The 19,040-nt window shown below is 40.6% G+C and overlaps 1 protein-coding gene across 4 annotated transcripts in view; it reads right to left on the bottom strand.

Annotated features, from left to right (window-relative positions):
- Window positions 1–18,513, bottom strand: part of ZNF148 (zinc finger protein 148) — a 125,935-nt gene extending 107,422 nt beyond the window's left edge. For 2 of the 4 annotated variants that reach the window (XM_067738632.1, XM_067738635.1), the window contains exon 1: window positions 18,269–18,513. The gene's annotated coding sequence lies outside the window, so the exon portion shown is untranslated. Of the gene's footprint in view, window positions 1–3,430; window positions 3,450–17,398; window positions 18,000–18,268 lie in introns of those variants that run through there. The other 2 variants (XM_067738633.1, XM_067738634.1) reach the window with 2 other exon arrangements.
- Window positions 18,514–19,040: the final 527 nt, after the last annotated feature.

Raw genomic sequence — 19,040 nt, 5'->3', positions numbered from 1 at the left:
CCAGGGGACAGGGAGGGATTTTGGGGTAGGGTACAAATATAAAGGGTAGCAAGAGGGATTTTCTTTGTGGTGATGGAATAGTTCTGTATTTTCGCTGTTGTGGTAGTTACATGAATTTATACATAGGAGAAAATCACACAGAACTATAAACACACAAATGAATTAGGATTAAAAAATGGTGAGAACTGATTAAGTTTGGCAATTCAGATAACAGTAGTGTACTAATGTCAATTTCCTAATTTTGATGTCTTATTAGAGCTTTAGAAGATGTCACTATTGGGGGGAAGCTGGGTAAAGTATACACAGGACTCTACTATTTTTGCAACTTCCTTTGTGTCTATAATTATTTCAAAATAAAGTTGTTGCTGTTTTTTTAATTATGTGAGATGGGAAATAGAGGGCAGAGATACAGATGAAACAAGACTGTCCGTTAACTGCTAACTGTTGAGGCTAGGTCACTGGTATATAGAGGTTCATAATACTATTGTATTTTTCACCTTTTTAAATTTTTCATATTAAAAGGTTAACAGAAATATAACATGCTGTATATCAAAATATTAACAGCAGCTTCTTCCAGTTAGTGATTTTACTCTTTTTGCTAATACGCATTTTAAATTTTTTCTATAAAATAAATTTCTTATATAAAACAATTTTTGAAGAAATCTTTGCTCATATAGTCTTTTGTCCTACTTGTTTTTCTCATTTTTAAAAAGTAGCACCACAGAAAAAAATTTTAAACTTAAAAAGAACTCCACTGATAGTTCTTTCTAACAATACAGCACTTAATTTGAAATACCCAATTTAAATCTAAATACCCAATTTATATTTCACCCAATTACATGTCACCTGAAAGTTCCAATATCTTTTTCTAAAATTAACCAAAAGGATCTTGATGGAATAGATTTACAATCAGCACAATAACGGACCATTATAGTGATCTTCACAAAACAGAACAGATGTCTTAAGTTCAAGACACTCTAAGACATTTTAACAATTCCAGTTGGGTTTGCATTTGCATGTTGCCTACGGTATCATAATTAACTTCCAATTGTTTTGTTTTTAAATTGTATGTGGTCTTTTTTAATTTTTCAAACTTTTTTTTACAAAAGCAGATGCTGAAAAGGTTATAATGGTTACAAAACCATGCTAAAGAATTCAACAATGTGTGAATCTGAAAAAAGTAACAATAATTTAGTGGATACTGAGATTCCCATGATGCAATTTTTAAAATTTTAGCTTGATTATTTAAATTTATCAAGCAAAAATGATAAAATACCATTTCCCTCAGTAATAATTAAAATTAATTTTAATTAAGTAAATTAAAATTAAATTATAATAGAAATAACAAAACCGGAACTCCACGTTATCTGTAGGACCTCGGGGTAAGTCACAATCTCTCTAAAACTCTGGTTTCCTTATCTACATACTGAAAGAGTTATACTTGTGTTTTGTTGTTGTTGTTGTTTTTGGTTTTGGCCACGCCACACCACTTGCCGGATACTAGTTCCCCAACCAGGGATCGAACCCGCTCCCCCGGCAGTGAAAGCACGGAGTCCTAACCACTGGACCGCCAGGAAAGAGTTATACTTGTTAATCTTCCAGCTCCAAAATCCTATGTACTGATGCTCTAAAATATACTTCCTAACCTTTTACCCATGATCATTCTAATGACAACTCTGAGAAAAGACTTATAACCGATGTGATCTAGAGATGCCAATTACATTACAAATAACTTTCATAGGCAGAATATTATTCTCCACAATTAAATCGGGGCTTCTCAACATCAACACTACTAACTCTTTGCACTGGATGATTCTTTGTTGTGGGGGTTACCATGCACATTGTAGGATGTTTAGCATCTACACACTAGATACCAACAGAATCCCCCCAGCGTGACAACCAAATATGTCTCCAGACATTGCCAAAACCACCTCTCGTGGAGAATCACTGTATTAGATTAAAAATTTCCAGAGTTCTTTGGAGATGGGAAGGAGGAAGAAGAGAAAATGTTTTTGTGACATAGGAGGAAAAGCATAAGAAAGGCTAGGAATGAACATATTGTAGCTAATGTCGTGATAATAATGAAAATAGCAGTATATAAAGCAGAGGAGAAAATTCACAGGTATTCCATCTGTACCTTTGTAAACATCTTCAATAAAGAGGGCCAAAGGTTTTTTAACCTGAAATTAACATAATTCCTCCTCTCCCTAGCTTTTGTGAGGAGGCTAAACATTCTCAAGTTACCAACTAACTTGTATTTCAGTGTATTCTTCAAACACTGAAAATACCCACACGAAAAACACATCCCCCCACAGTTAAATACAATAAGCATCTATCTGTTTTAATCAAATGTAAATGTGCTACAAAATGCCATGAAAAGTAACACTGAGGAATATCCTCAAGTCCTTTATGTATTTAAATAAAGGCCAAAGACATTCAGTGTGGAAAAACTACATACATCTAAATGCTACAACAGAGATTAAACGTTCACACATTCACTTTCTGACTCTTCTAATACTCACTATAAAATCAACTCAGCCATATTTTCCACCAAACAGACAAATACCCAGTTTCCTTAGTCTATTCTTGGATAGGTCACCAGACTGGGAATAAGAGACCCAGAGTCTATTCCCAGCTGCAAACAGACTGGTAATCTCAAGCAAATTATTCACTCAGGTTAAGGTTCTACACCCATTTCACGCTGACAATACTGAAAATCTGCCCAGAAACAAGCACCGAGAAACCCAGGACTTCCTTCTGCACCCAAAGGACAACTGCAAACATATTTTTAGATTTCTTAAATCTAAAAATCTGAATAGGATTTTATTTATAGCAACATTTAACATACTTGAAATTTCAAAACTGTGTGGTGCCTTTACCAACTGCCCTTCATAAAATTAATAAGAAACGCTGTTTTTAATCACGCCATGCCCAATTGTGTAAAACTCTATATGCAAACTACACAAATCATAATTATGTATAACAAAAAAAGCTGTTTTTAATTCAAGCTCTTGGGAAGGGCTTTAACTTTTGCATTTCCTAACTATCTAGTTTTTAGTCTACTACACAAGTAGCTCTTTCCTGGCACTGTAATCAGTGCTTCACAAAGTCTGGAGAGCCAAAGTTTGCCCTTACAGACTAATTCTGGAAAGGCCTTAGGACTGTTCTTACCACTACACATGCAGGTTTTAGTAGCGCCAATATACGGATACAAGCGTACATTTTCTGCTCTTGATACCAAGTAAAAAAACTGTCTAGTAGACCCAAGTTACCCGTCTGACCTTTTCGCACACCATAAAACTGTAAACACAATACAGTCCAATATAAGATTTGAAAAAAACAGGGTTAGGTCGGAAAGGAGGGTGTCAATTAACGTCCGTCGGCTCCTGCTGTCAGGCAGACACTTGTTAGCCGCCGAGAAGCCACTCACAAAGTTTGCCATCTCGCTGGGGGAAGCGGCCCCGACCGCGCCGCGGGCCCCGACCCGGAAGACGGGTGTCTGGAAGGCCCCACCGCCCGCCGTGGCCCGGGCGCGCCAGCCACCCCGGCAGGAAAAACCCCAGCTTCTCGGCGCTCCTCCGCCGCCTCCCTGCACACAGGCGCACTCACGCACGCACGCGCGCGCACACACACACGTACACACAACAAAAGGAAGCCGTGCGAGCCGCGTGCGGAGGTTTGCTCGGGCGCTCATGGAAGCCCCTCCTCCCGGCCCCCATCGCGCCGCGCGGGGCCTGCTCACTTGCTGGAGCGCCCCCCGAGGGTCCGTGGGTGCACGGATTCCCGAGGCCCGCGGCCCACCGGGCCGACCCCGCCCGGCTTGGCTCTGCTCGGCCGCGCTCGCAGGCAGCTGCGGCTGCTCTGGGCCCACCACCCACTCAGCTCCGCCCGCCGCCGAGCCGAGCGCCGGCAAAATCCCGCCCGGGAAGGCCTGGGCTCCCAACCGGAGGGCTCCCTACTTGCCGGGTTTCTCAGGAAATAAAACTATTACACTTAATTATTCTTGGTAAAATTCCTCCCTACGTACCGTGGGACATGTAAGGCCCTTTCCTTACCGAACCACTATCAAAAGTAGTATCCAACAGAACACTCCTTACAATAAGAAATCTCTTTCAGTAACCTCTTCTTTAATCCTTCCTCTTCCTCTTACTTTTCTACACCTTAGTTTACTCATTTTAGTTTTCTCTTGCCTTCCTGTTTTCAACCTATGAGCCACATTTTCCCAAAAGAATAATCTTCCCTAAACCGTCTTTCCAATTTTACCCCTTTGAAATTTACTTTTCTAATAGTAACAAGCTTTCTCGTAAATCCCTTCCATTACACCTCCCACTTTATACAAAACCTCTCCACAAGTAACTTCTATCATTTTACCAGCATCTACCAAATCAATTCATAAATAACTTTCTCAAATACTGCATTTTTTGTTTGTTCCTACATTCCCTCAAAGCTAACACTCTCCAACTTAACACACAAATTTGCTCCAAATTGCCCTCAAATTTTGTGAACCTATTCCAGAGGCACCAAAGTCACTGAAAAATCTATTTCCTAAACATACCCCAATAACTTAATGATCTTTCCAAATATTCTCTACCAATTCATTTGAATCACTCGTAACAAGACTACCATACATGTCCCCAAAGACTCTAATTACAGAACCTAATCAGATTAACACATTATCTCTACCATTATATGTATCTACACATCCAGGTGTATATGTAGTGTTGACAAGTATATAGGGGCCCCTGCAAAACATCAAGTGTGTATTTCATTCTAATCCCTTATATATTGGCTCCTCTCAAATTTACAAGGTAAACTCCTTCACACCAACCAAGATTTTCAGGCATCCATCCCCCGTCTTGTGAAGTCACTTATCTATGTTAAATTAATGTATCATTTTAAAACATACTGTCTCCACTTCTACAATAATCATTCCTCACACCTTCCTTAAGATATCCATCATTAGTCTAACCCACACAATCCACTCAAATATTCAGAATATCTCCCACTCACCAAGGCCTAGCTATGTCTAAGGCAGGTCCCAGAAACAATTCTAGACTATTGGCAGATTACAGCTAAGTTGTGAACTGAATAAAGCGACATCCCTGGGCTGTCTCAGGCCTTCAAAGCTCTGGGTGGTCTCCATAGGTCCTTCATTATTAAATTTGGTGATTGACTAAATGTAGAAATAAAAGAAGAGGAAAAAAAAAAAAAGATGAATAACCCAGGGCTAGACTTTGGAACTAATTCTGAAGCAAAGCTGCAATAGGATGGAAAACCAATACTATATATTTTGTGCTTTGTCGTATTTTTCTCACTGCCACTAAATAAGCTCTCTCTCAGAAACGTGAAAGAACATCAAAAACCCTGATCTGAACAGGGAGGGTCATAAAGTATTATTTGCTCAGAGGTCGAAAGAGTTCATTTATCATGTGAAGAATACAATGCAAATACTAAGGATTTGAAGCATACAGTATTTTTCCCTTAATGGTTTAAAATGCCAGTTGCTGGGACCACAGCGAGGCACTAATGGAGAATCTCTAAAAGCAGTTAGGTAAGTACTTGAGAGTCAAGTCTTTGATAGTACAAGGGAAAAGTTGCCAGAAGACAAAGTCTGACAAAAATCAATGCTACTATGTAACTGGACAAGCAAAAGTTTCATAGCAGAGACACAAGCCAATGGATAAGAGGCCTGGTTTAGGTCTTAAACACCATCAATGGAAGATGATGAAGGTTTCAAGCCCTGAGGTGATAATGCTGAAGATTTAAAACAAAACAGGGACTTTCCTGGTGACACAGTGGTTAAGAATCCGCCTGCCAACGCAGGGGACACAGGTTCGAGCCCTGGTCTGGTAAGATCCCACATGCCATGGAGCAACTAAGCCTGTGCGCCACAACTACTGAGCCTGCACTCTAGAGCCTGTGCTCTGCAACAAGAGAAGCCACTGCAGTGAGAAGCCTACGTACCACAACGAAGAGTAGCCCCTGCTCGGCACAACTAGAGAAAGCCCGCACGCAGCGACAAAGACCCAACACAGCCAAAAATAAATAAATTAATTAAAAAGAATAAAATAAAACAAAACAAAAAAAGAAGCAATGTTTAAGTTTTAGCCATATTTTGGTTTTGGAATTGGCATGACAGCTCCTTTAGAAATGTTCAATAAATGATAAATAACTAGAAATAAGAAAGAATATTTAGAACCGTATAGCTATACAGATAATAAATGAAATGAAAAAACAGAGCAGGCCACCCTCCTAAGAACACTAAGAAATATGAGATAAAAGTCATAGCCAAAAAAAAAGAAAAAAAACTATAGAAGCCATTTTAGATCCCTTAGGACACCTCCTTTTACCATCCACCCCATTCCTTCCACTTTTTACCTGAACCTCTTTACATATACAAATTATCACCACACAATTTTTGCAAACAAAGCTTGATGTGGTTTTGAGGCACTCAAGTAGAGATCAAAGATCTCAATGTTTCTATCATTCATGTTATTTTTTTTAAAAATTATGCATGACATACTATCACCTTTATAATAACATCAAGGATAGCAAGGATTGTCCTTACATGCACAGAGATGGAATAGGGTCCTGGCATTGCTTCCTAGGTAACATTATGTTTTCTCCATATTTTCTCTGTTACAAGCTACTCACTGTCCTCTTCGGCTTACTCTTATTCCTATTCAGGGCAACTCCAACCTCCTCATTCATTTCTATCCATTTACTAGCTCCTATCAGCTTATCCATGTTCTATGTCAACAAACTACCCCGTGTCTTTTGCCTTTCGTATTAGTACACCTCCACCTCACCATTTTTTTTCTTTCACTGTCTCATTTCTAATCCACGAATATCTCTCAGTTGAATTTATCTCGGTATACTACACATGAATGGAAATGATTTTGCAAGTATAATTTATTTATAAAAAATTTAAAGAACTGGTGAATGTAACAAATCCATCTTTTTATCTCCATCACCATTCCACAACAACAATTCAGATCACTATCATCTCTTGTCTGGATACCTCCTCATTTTATCTCAAGCTTGGCTTTTCCTGAACAATCTGCTTCTCAGGACTTAGCTATCCATTCTCCTACTCCTTCAGCTTGACAAAAGCACCAACTGCTTCTTCTTGTTCCACAAGGCCACTCCCGCTGCTCTTCTATCACTAAAAAATCTCTTTGCAGTTCACATTACTCAAACCATTCCATCTGCAACATCTACCAGGTTCCAGAATCCTTCCCACCTTCTTTCCCCAAAGACTTCAATTCTACTTTGTCCCATATTCAGCCATTATCCTCAGTGACCGAGGTGCTGAAGAACTGCACGTTGACCTTCCTAAACTCCTAAAACCTTCATCTGCACTTCAGCCACACACACATATATACTGAAAACAGATCATCAATTGGAAGTGCTGTACCACTAGGATTGTAACTTCAGAGATCTTTTTTTTTTTTTAACCACAACTACTTTATTTTCTAGGTCTACACCTGCTCTTCACCTCCTTCTGGCTTCATTTATCTCCCTACACAGTTTAAATCTGTCCATCAGCCATTTTAATACTGCCCTCTCCAGAATATCATGACGTCCCATTTACATTCACCATGCATCTCCCCAAAGAGAGACAACCTTCAACATCTGTTTTTTCCCCACCCACACACTAGGTGTTAAGCGCCACCAGAAACCTATGAAATCTTCTACAACTGACTTATTCTAAATACAACTCTCCATCTCATTGACTAATCCAAATCAGTTTCATATTTAAGTTCTTAAGCTCATCAAATACTTGATCTCTTCCATAAAATTCCCTCAGATCACAACTTCTCCACCTGTAATCAAATCTTCTTTATAGCTTCTAAAATGCTGTATCTTTTCATCCATCTGTTACTTCTTGCCTTCAGTTTCGGAAAAAGAGTTGTTCCTCCTTCCTAAAATAAATTTAATACAGTTCCTATAGCCGATGCTTCCATATTCTCCCAACCCACTTAGCCCTTTAACCCTATGCACTCTGGTCTCCAAATTGCTCTCTTGAAGACCAAAAAACAATTCCATGACCAAATCCTATGACCCACCACCCAAGTTCTTATCCTCTCTTTGGCAATGACACTTGAACTACCTCCTTTGATTTACATCACTGTAACACATGATTCTACTCTGGTCTCTGTAGTTGCTTCTTCTCTCTCCAGTGATTTCTAGTCCTTTTCTTAGCGCAAAGAGTGGGTATTTTCCCCAAGTTCTGTCCTGGAGCTATCTCCAATTCTCTCCCCCTCAGGGTTTCATCCCTTACCCTGTTTCTACATTTTCTATCCTCATATGGATATCTTCCCCCCCAGCTCCCCAAAATAATTTTTAAACCATCGCCTTCTGCTACAACCTAATTTATTCCTGAGAAATTAGAATATATAATTATTGCTTTTACACTAAATTCTTCAATTATTGCTTCAATTAACACCTCAATCATTAATCCAGATAATTTTACAGCCATCAGCACCCTACCAAACCCAGAATTAGTAGCTTCAATTACCGACTCTATGTACACATTCCCAAATCTCCACTGGAACTCTTTCCTCAGCCGAAGCCAATATTTTTAACTCTAGCTAGATAACTCTCCTTAGATACTTCCACTGGTGCCTCCCATACTGGGCAATGTGTCTTAAAACCAAAGTACCCATTCTTCCCCACCAAAATGGTTCTGCTAATGGATCCAATAATTTCTTTTAACGGCACCACCATTCTCACAGTCATCCAAACTAAATGTCCTGGAGTTTCCCTTAACTTTTCTTTTTCTCTTTTTCTTCACTGTTTCCCAAAAGCCCATTTGCCATCAAATCCTTCAATTCTTTCTTTGAACTATTTCTTACATCAATCCCTTTCCTTTTATTCCCACTACCACTATCCCAACTTAGATTCTCAACACTTCACACTTCTGTCATAGTCTTCTAGTTACTAGGTTCTCCTCATTGCAAAAAACAGAGAAAAAAACAAAACAGGTCACCAGATTAGTATTCTTAAACGCACTCAGAAATCATCAGTGGCTCTCCACTACATACTGAGTCAAGTTAAAACTCTTTATATTTCCAAAAAGTAGAAACTACTCAATTTTCCAACAATCATGGAATGGATAAATACATTATGGTATATTCACATAATGAACCCCACAGAGCAATGAAAAAGAATGAACTACTGCTGCACATATCATGGGTGAATTGCACAGACATATGGTGAGCACAGGAAACCAGACACAGAAGTATGATTCCACTAATATGAAATTCAAAAACGTACAAAACTACTCTGTGTGATAGAGGTCAGAATAGTAGTTACTTTTGTTTGAAGGAGAGATCACCTTGGAGGGGACACATGAGGAAACCTTCTGGGATGTTGGGAATGTTCTTTGTATTGAACTGGGTGGTGATTACATCAATGTAAACCTAAAAGAAAAAATTAACCTGTACTCTTAAGATTTGAGCATTCTTTTTTTTTGAATTTTTATTATTATTTTTTTATACAGCAGGTTCTTATTAGTTATCTATTTTATACATATTAGTGTATATATGTCAATCCCAATCTCCCAATTCATACCACCACCACCACCACCCCACCCGCTCCGCTTTCCCCCCTTGGAGAGCATTCTATACAAGTTATTTCTCAACAAATTTTTAAAAACCAGTTTGGTCTGGATTTTTAGATGTCTACTTTACAGCTTTATTTTCTCCTCCATTCATCAACATGAACCCTAAATTACAGCTAATGTAGACCACCAATCCCTCAGCATATCCAGGATTTTTCTCATTGTCACTCATATCACTCCTTCCTCTCGGAATGCCAACCCTCATCATGCCTCCTATAATCCTATTTATCCTTGAAGCTCTAAGCTACGTACCAATTCGTCCACAAAGTTGAACCTGCCATAGTACTTCTGTCACAGACATATGTGTACATATTTTTGTCCCTGGATAAGCTCCTGAAGAATAGGAACATGTTTATGTCATATATAAATGTGTATCCTTCACACTGCCTACCACAGAACCTTGCACACAGTAAGTATACAAAAATATTTCCTGAATTAATAAATCCTGGCAGACCACCAAAAGCACCCTCCAATCTAAACCCTCCTTCTCAAACCTATCTATCGCTGTCTTCACTCACAATGCATTCCTCACCCTACATATTTAATCATTCAGCAAACAACTGAGGACCCACTACATGCGAGAAACTGTAACTATCTATTCTAATCTACCCTACCAAACTACCCAAAGATGTAACCCAATTTCAGTTGCTGCCTTTTGACTCTTTCCCCAGCTCTAATTTTCTAGTCATCTTCCCCTCCTCTCTCCGTCCAGTCACATCCCACCCCCTCATTTCTAATCCTCCTGCTATCAAACTAATTCAAGCCCTTCTTAGTTTCTCCTGTAGCCTCCTAACTGGGCTTCTCACCTGCAAATACTCTACCACCACACTGCCCGCAATCTATCCTGTATGGTATAGCTATCGTCAGATTAAGGTATCTAATATACAGTCCTTGATTCAATTCTCTACTCAAAAAAAGTTCAGTAGCTCTACGCGTGCTTTAAATCCTAGACTAACATATTTTAATCCTCACAGCAACCCTTGCCAGAAGGTATAATGATTATCAATTTCCTGATGAGAAAACTGAGGCTCAGGAAGGAAGTAATTCTCTCCATAATCATAGTGGAGGTAAATAGAAGGGACAAAACTAAAACCCAGCTTGTTTGCTTACCAAGCACAACACTATGTCACATCAAATACAAACTACTCAGCTTAGCTTTCAAGGCCATCCATTTTCAACCCAACCCCAACTGAGCCTTCCTATCTTATATCAAAGTATGCCCTATTCATGAACTGTGTTCCAAACTACAGGTTATGATCAATTATTTAGTTCATCGTGAAATCAGTTTAATGAGTGACAGCCATCTTTTATTTTTTTCTTTTTAGCCAAACAGAATAATAGAAAACATAGAGTGCATCCAACATGGTAAGGACAGTTATTGTTATTGAAACCTTTTGTTTTATACATATACACAAACATTCATACATGCCTATGTTAGGTCAAGATATGACATGTTTTCCTTACTGTGGATCATAGCAAAAAAAATTAAAATAAAAAAAAAAAAATTAAAACCAACTCACTATTCCTCACATCTCCTTGGCTTCTCGCCTCCATGCTTTTGCTTTTGCTAATCCCTTGGGTTGGAATGCTTTCTAATAATTTCTGCCAGTCAGAATCCTGTCCATCCCTTCAAAGACTAGCTAAAATGCCACTTCCATGCTACTAAATGCAGTCCCAGGTTTTCCCCTAATCAAATGTTTTTTCCCACCTTTTAACTTAAGTAACATTATTTTTCTCATAATACATTTGTGATCATAGTGTAGTTATTTGTGCTCAAGTCCAGCCCCTCTATTAGAATATAAATCCCAAAGGATGTATCTCTGATTGCATCTAACAGTGCTTGTGCATATAACAAATGTGCATTACCTGTTGACTAAAAAAACTCATCCTATTATTTTCTGAAACCTCAGTTATAAATCAAAATCATAAATAATTTCCACTACATTCCAAACTTCTGCAACTCTCATCCTCAAACAGTCTTACCATCTTCCTCCCAAAATTAGCCATTTCCAATAATCCTCTACCTTCAATCTTCCCTTGCTTTCCTCTAACCATAACCTGTCATATATCAATAACCTTTTTCTTCTTTCAGAAACATACATTCCATCAAATAACACCTTTCCTTCTCCAATGCTTATCTTCCACTTTATTCTTAGTTCTCTAACATCCATAATGATAGGTCTTATACTCTTTAAACAGATATTTCTTTCATTTTCTCTTCAACTAGACTTCAGTTATTTCAATTCATTTATGGTATACATATTTTTGTCAGCCCCATTAAACCCTTTGTAGAAAAAGGCAGGTTATGAATAAATAAACTGAAACAAACAAAACATATAGATAATTTAGATAAATTACCTCAGACACTTTCTCATTCATTCATTTACTTATTCAACAAGCATGTGTCTACTGGACACATGTCCTCAATTCTCTTGTCTATTCTATCCTGTAATTCAGAAAGCAACTTTGAGAAAAGCATGCAGGAAACAGAGCCGAGTTGACTCATACTCTTCACTCACAGAGACCAAGTCATTTGTGGGGTACAGGCTCAAAAAAGGAAAAACTACAAGTTATACTAGACATAGATGGAAATAGAGCTGCTCCCCGCCACCAGTTGTTTCAGGGGGCTCAAAATCTACCCAGCAAAGGTGAATTTGAAAAGGAACCAACCAGTAGGAGTAGCTAAAATGAAATAGGCAGAAAGCCTTCAGACAAAAATAGATCCAGACTCTAGGTTCATTCTAGGGCTGCAAGAGAAATTTGGAGCAATTTAGTTCCTCTCCTGAGATCCCTAAGAAATCCTTTCAAATATCCAGCTAAAGTACGGTACACTTAAATCCTTTCCCCAAACCTTAGCCAATACTCATTTCTCCATTCTCTGAACTCCTATAGCACCTACCGTCTGTAAAACTCATGTGGGAACTTAATCATAAACTACCTTGTTCACAGTAATGAACTGTTAACAGAGCCAGAATTTATTTACATATTAAAATCAGTGTGGTCCTCTTTAAAATAGTTACCTTGGGAGGCTACCACTTATTTATTCACTCCATCTATCCAACCATCTGATGCATTTAACCAAAATTCATCTAGTACCTAACTAACTACATGTGAAGCTATTGCCACTGTTCAAAATATTTCCAAATTCCTCTTTGGGAGTACTTTCCAAAGTTAGTTAATAAGTCAATCAAGAAAATAATCCTGGGCTTCCCTGGTGGCACAGTGGTTGAGAATCCGCCTGCCAATGCAGAGGACATGGGTTCAAGCCCTGGTCCGGGAAGATCCCACATGCCGCGGAGCAACTGAGCCGGCACGCCACAACTACTGAGCCTGCGCTCTAGAGCCTGTGTGCCACAACTACTGAGCCTGTGCTCTAGAGCATGTGTGCCACAACTACTGAGCCTGCACTCTAGAGCCTGTGAGCCACAACTACTGAAGCCTGCGCACCTAGAGCCCGTACTCTGCAATAAGAGAAGCCACTGCAGTGAGAAGCCTGTGCACCGCGACGAAGAGCAGCCCCCGCTCGCCACAACTAGAGAAAGCCTGCACGCAGCAACGAAGACCCAATGCAGCCAAAAATAAATAAATAAATAAATAAATAAAAATCGTCCCCATTTCTGTGACTAACTAAATTTAAACCAAAACTATTCTTTATTCATGTTACTTGATACTGACAGATCTTCAACATTTCTAAAAATCAAATCTTTCAAACTAAAAAGATTTGTCACCAATGAGACCATTCAGAATAACACTATGCCTTGCATTACTTGTAACTGTGCCATCCTAGAGGGATTATGAACTCCTAGAGAATAGGGACCATGTTTTACTCACCTTTATAGACTCCCTCCCCTCAAGAGCACACAATAGGAACTCAATATATAAGTAAACTGTATATAATATGCTAGACGATAAATCAGAAAAGGTGTTCGAAAAATGTTTTGAACACTAGTACTGAAAATGACTACCAAAATACAAAAATCCTCATTTGGAGGTACTGTATACTTTTGATACTTGTTTTAAAAAATCAATTTTCTGAAAGAACTGAGGATTGTGGGAGAGAATGGAGGATTGTGGGAGAGATGGGAGGAATGTGGGAGAGAAACAATTGTGGGAGGGAAAGAACTGGAATATAATAGGGAATTTGGAGAAAGAATGGGTAATTTTGTAAAAGAAGGGGTAATTTTGTGAAAGAAGGGGTAATTGTGATAGAGTGGCAAGAAAGGGAATTTTGGGATACATGCGGAATTGTAAGAGATGCAGATTCTGGGAGGAAAAAGAATAGTGGAAGGGACAGGGAATTTTAGGAAAGAATGGAGAATTATGGGGAAAACGCAGACTGTGGGAGAGCCAGGGAACTGTGGGAAAAAAGAAAAAAATCAAATTTCTGAAATCTTACACTGTTATAGAATTACTTCACAAATGTCTTCCCTAAAAGAATAAAAATACCATAAGTTCCTTGAGGGAAGAAACTTCATCTAACACTTTATTATTTTAAAAACAAATTAAATCAGACAGATCCTTAAAACAGCTAAAGATCTCTAAACAGTCATTTAGGCCTAAGGTAAGAAAATCCAAATTAAACCAGCCCCCAGCTCCAGACCAGATTTACTCAGATTAAACTAGCCTCAGATTAGAAGAGAACCTTTGGTCCCAACCATTAGGTGTTTCTGCAGGATAGTTCCAGTTCCATTCTAATCCATTCTGCCTTCCCTTATATCTAAAGGCCTTCCCCAGTCAGATATCCCTTTGTCCTTCACTATCTCACATACATACACACACACACACACACACACACACACACACACAATTTTGTCTGCAATACCTCCATAGTGCTCAGCAATTTCACACAGTCCCACCACCATCAGTAATGGTGAACACTACTTTCTATCAAGCATTCAACAAGTACTTACTAAGCACTTAAGAATCAAGCTGGGACTTCCCCGGTGGCGCAAGAATCCGCCTGCCAATGCAGGGGACTCGGGTTCGATCTCTGGTCCAGGAAGATCCCACATGCCACGGAGCAACTAAGCCCATGCACCACAACTACTGAGCCCATGTGCCACAACTACTGAAGCCCATGAGCCTAGAGCCCACGCTCCGCAACAAGAGGAGCCATCACAATGAGAGAGGCTGAGCACCACAAGGAAGAGTAGCCCCCGCTCGCCACAACTACAGAAAGCCCACACGCAGCAACAAAGACCCAACACAGCCAAAAATTAATTAATTAATTAATTGGGAAAAAAAACAAGCTGTTGTGAGTTTCCCCAGAGATTAAGGAAAGTCTCAGCTCTAGAGCAGGTTACAATCTAGCTACCTTTGTAAAACAAAGAGAAATAATTCTCATAAACTAATATAAGATTTAGCACTGTATAATCAACATGTGAATGCTGTTCTTATTCAAAGTAAGGAAGATTCTCAAGAGGTGGGGTTACTTAAACAAGACTCTTGAAAAGAGGAGCAACATCTTTCTTTCTATACTCCCAATATCTGTCACCCTGACTCAGGGACGTTGTACCTCATACCAAATTTCAAAAACCAATATTTTATGAATCTATCATAATACATGAGCAGCATGCTCTTTTCCACCATATTCCCAACTTATTAGTGACTAAAATATGCTAATTTCCTTAAAGACTGCCACAAATCTGTCTCACCACTGTAAAAATCTCCTTCACAGTCAACCATATCCAAATGTCCTCAGAATTCTTTACCTTTTCTTCAGCCTCCCACAAAATTATCACCATCTCCATCATACCCTGTCCCTCATCCTTCTCTCCCTCTTATCAAATTTCCCCATCCCTCCCTCTCTCCTCCACAAAGAAGAAACACATATTCATACCAATCCATTCCTTCCTTAACATAAGAATTGCCACAGAAGCCTGGAAAGAACAATCAAGGATCATTTTAATCCAATCCCAGACTCCCCACACTAAAACTCTCCTGAAGACTGTCAAAGAATTCTGCACAGTTGACCTGGTAACTACTTCCAAGATGAACAACTATCACTGCCAAGCAACTTCTCCTCATCTCTAACCAGCAACACTTACGCTGCAAAGATGCTATTTCCTACAACCTAGTCTTTCCTAAAGGTCCATCCATCAAACTTCCCTTAATCATATCACCCAGTTTTTCCACTCTAATTTTAAATGTTTTTCTTTAAGAATATTAAAGATATAAAGACATCAAATTAAAAAGCTAAAATAGTAACTATCAAAGTTTGAATAGGAGAAAAGGTATAATGACAGTGACACAAATCCTTTCCACTCATAGTAAGAAGTCTCTTGACTCCTCTTTTAACATCATTTTGATCAATCAAGAAATAAGAGTACATGCATATTACTTGGAGACCTAGAGAAAAGCATGATAAGAATTATAAAAATTAATGATTAAAAGTAGTCTCTGGAAAGTAGGACTGCAATGGACAGGTGAGACAGGGGTTATTGCTTTTCATTATAAGCTCCCTCAGGACAATTTTTTAAATTATGTATATGTATCATTTCATATAATTTAAAGGAGAGAAAAATAATGATATACTTTATTTAAATCCATTAAACTTACAAAAATTAAAAGAACTGATAATATACAGTGCCAAAGAGGGGGAGGAAAACAGACCTCTTCATACTATGATGACAATAAAAATGGGTACATGCTACTATGTAATATATTGAAGCCCTTAAAAAGAACGAATAACTCCAAATGTACTGACATGGAAAGTTTTCCAAATCTTTTAAAAATAATCCTGGATTATTTCTGTAAAAAAAATTTTAATAAAAGCCCCTATCTACTCAAATGCTAAATTATTCTCCTTTAGAGTTATTTGCTGAAAGAATGAATGATTGAATTTTCCCATCCCTCCCCCAAATTTCTGTCTTTGCCTTTAATCCCTCCACCCTCTATATCCATAAAAGGGTTTTTCATACTACCCTCTCTTCAGTTTAATTAATTAACATAACAACGTAATGTGTATATAGTCTTTCTTAATAATATAAAAGGTGACTAATTTTCATATACATTTTAAGGGTATGGTTCTAGCCCAGAGTTCCCTCTTCAAAATCCAGTCTGGTGTGAGCTCAGCAAATCCAACAGCCTGGGTACATTTCCTGATAGGGAAATGCTAGTACTCCCTCCAACCTGGCTCTAGAATCATCCAGTCTCTTCAGGTTCTCCTAGACCTCAAAACAACCAGTCCTGACCTCCTTGCAACTTAAGACCAAAACAGATATCCTAATCCTCCATTCTGCAGGCCCACACTTTGTAGGCTGATGTATTTTCTTCATTACCACCATGCCTCAGCGAGAGTATCCATTCAGGAATAGCGAATGGCAAAAGATCTCCCACCAGCCCCAGGGTTATGGAACCAATCCAGTCAGACTAACCTGAGCTACAAATCGAGTCTCCAAAGAAGGGCCACCAAGCATGGATTCTCCCCACCATTAATTATAACCCTGTGTACTGCAACCCAAGCTGCATAATATGGCAACAGTTCTCTTGGACCAGATAAGCTGGGCAGTGAAGAAAACCGCCAAGTCAAGTAATTTCCATTCCAGCATCTGCCAGCATAGAGTTCACCCAGCCTCTGGTAAGTGATAATATTTCAAAATTGCTAAAATCTAAACTCCATGGCCTAGAGAATCCCTGTAGGCCAGGCATTTTCTTAAGGTCTGCTTTAGAGATTCTCATATTCACTCGTGCAGGTCTAAAATGTCTCAGACCAAACGACAGCCTAAGGTCTAATTATCAGTGACCCCAAACACTGCCGGTACCCGCACTTACCGAATGTCATCTACAGAAGAGCCCAAACAGGTTCGGAACTAGGCCATCCTGGCCCATCTGGAATAACTCTTTAGTCCTTGGGCCAACACTTATTAATTCTGCTACATCTGTCTATTCTATCATTGCATTCTCTTCATATTCTCCAGTATTTAGCACTCCCTCTTGCTTCAAACCTACCCTTTCTATTCAGGGAAACTCCTTATATCCCTTCTTTTCTTTCCTTAGAAACGCTTCAGTTCTTTCCACAACGAAATACCTAATGTATCTGCACAATGAACACCCCCCCAGAATCCTCAAGACTCCTCCACAGCCACCCCCTGCATTCCTCCACCTACCCGGCATCTTTCCCTCCGGCCTCTCTCCTAGTGCACGCTCCCACTACGTTTCCTGCAAGGATTCTCTTTTCTCCAACCCCTGCCCTTCCCTTCTCCCAAAGAACACATTCAGGCAGCAACAGTGACTGAGGCCTGCGGTGCATAAAGCACTGCACCAGGCACGGTGATCAGAGACCTGGTGTCTTCCTAAGCTTTTCACACCCACACCCAGCACCCTCTGGCCACCCTGTGCAACCATCCCACCTCCTTCCCTACCTCTGACACCCCCCTCAGGCCTCGGAAGCCGCCTTCTCGCTTCAGCCACCCCCGTCATTATCCTTTCTCAACCCCCCAACCCACCATCCGCGCCCTGCTTCCTCCCGTCCCCCAGCCAGCTCCTGCGTTTCCCTCGGCCTCGGCCGGTCCCCTGGCCACCCTCGGCCTCGCCACGGCCCGCTCCCCCCGGGTCAGGCCGTTACCGCCGCGCGCTCCCCCCGCCCGCCGCCCCCTCCCCCTCCCTCCCCCGGGCCCGGGCCTGCCAGGCCGAGCGCTTTACCGCGGGCGGGTGCCGAGTCGCGCGGTCACCGACTGCAGGCGACGGCAGCTTCAACCTTTCTAGGGGCCTTAAGAGGAGGGGAAGGGGGGAGGGGGGAGAACTTTTGCTGTGGCAGCTTCGGCAACAGCTCCCACCCCTGCGCCTTTCTCCTCTTCCTCCCCCTCCTCCTCCTCCTCTTCCTCCTTCTCTTCCTCCTCCCAGAGCAGTAGAGACGCAGACATGCCGCGGCTAGAGCGCCGCCGCGGTCGCCGCCACTGCCGCCGCGGTGCATTGTGGGAAGCCCCGCACAAGGGGAAGCGCTCAGCGGCGCCTACTCTCCATGGGCCGGCGACCAGGCTGGGAAGACCCAGCGGGGCTTCGATTCCGGCGCCTGCGTGTCAACAGCCCAGTGTGGCCGGGGAAGCTGGCCCTGAGCCGCGGGGTCCCTTCGGGCTGGGGCTGGGAGGAAAGCAATTTGAAAAAGACCAGAACTGAGGAAATGTCTATGAGACGGGGGTCCGCCTTCAGCTTTAATCAGTGCTTATCGCTCTGAGAAGTGGAGGACTCGGTGGCCGGGTGCCTTTCAGGCTCGGGGCAAAGGAAGGGGCGGGAACCTAAGTGAAAGGTTATCTTTCAGAATCTTTGGCTTTTTCGTTTCTCCTCTCTTCCCCAGTCCTCTCTCCTGCGACCTCCAGTCGTTGACCACCACCACCCCAAATGCTACCTTTTCCGGAAGCGGCAACACAGCGCTCTTGAAACTAGCAAACCCGGTTAAGTGTCTGCAACCATATGC

Source organism: Pseudorca crassidens, chromosome 5 (genome assembly GCF_039906515.1).
Source record: "Pseudorca crassidens isolate mPseCra1 chromosome 5, mPseCra1.hap1, whole genome shotgun sequence".
Lineage (NCBI taxonomy): Eukaryota > Metazoa > Chordata > Mammalia > Artiodactyla > Delphinidae > Pseudorca > Pseudorca crassidens.
Note: the sequence above shows the minus strand (reverse complement) of the source record. Positions and strands in the feature narration are given on the sequence as shown.